Below are 732 nucleotides of genomic sequence, written 5' to 3'. Positions count from 1 at the left end.
CCTCTTCCCTGAGCCCCGGCATCCGGGCCCAGACAGAGCTGGGACCCAAGCTGCTTTTGTGTTCCGTGTGAGGTGGTGTTTACAGACAACTTTGAGCAGTGGAAGTGTATTCAGTGGTGTGTGTGTATCTGATCTATTTAATGTTGTTATGTTTATATGAAGAAATATTTATGCATACTTCACCAAGTGTTTATTTAATGTTGATAAATATGACTTCTTCAGCCATGGTGTCCTTTGAAAGTGATTCTTTTAAGGTCCATGTGGGCAATGAGTAGAGTCCATTGAGCTTTCCTGTGGTGAAGAGAAAAAAAATGTCATCACGTTGGCATCCGCAAGTTCCTAGCTCTTTCTAGGCAATAAAAAGTCCCCTGTCGCTTCAACATAAATGTTGAAAAGCACTCTTTAATTAAAGCTGGTGGGGACTGAACAGAGACCCCACCACCATCGTGTTATGAAATCGTATTACAAGGGGCGGGAAGCAAATTGTAAGAAAACAATCTTTTCTAAATTTTTGGCCCACATTCAACCAAAGAACAAGAAAAGCCAGAAACTATTTTCTAATGTGTACAGCAAACTACAGAACGTTATGTATCCACTTGTGAAGCGTGTACTAGGCGATCGCATCTATGTTTTATTATTCAAGTTGACCAGGCGCTAGTAAATATGTGAATCTAATTCAAGTCTCCCAAGATATCAGTAATCCCCATCCCCATGAAACTTCCAACCCGCCTC

This window comes from Fukomys damarensis, unplaced genomic scaffold (genome assembly GCF_012274545.1).
Source record: "Fukomys damarensis isolate Sample0158 unplaced genomic scaffold, DMR_v1.0_HiC HiC_scaffold_10, whole genome shotgun sequence".
Lineage (NCBI taxonomy): Eukaryota > Metazoa > Chordata > Mammalia > Rodentia > Bathyergidae > Fukomys > Fukomys damarensis.
This window is presented reverse-complemented; position numbering follows the sequence as displayed.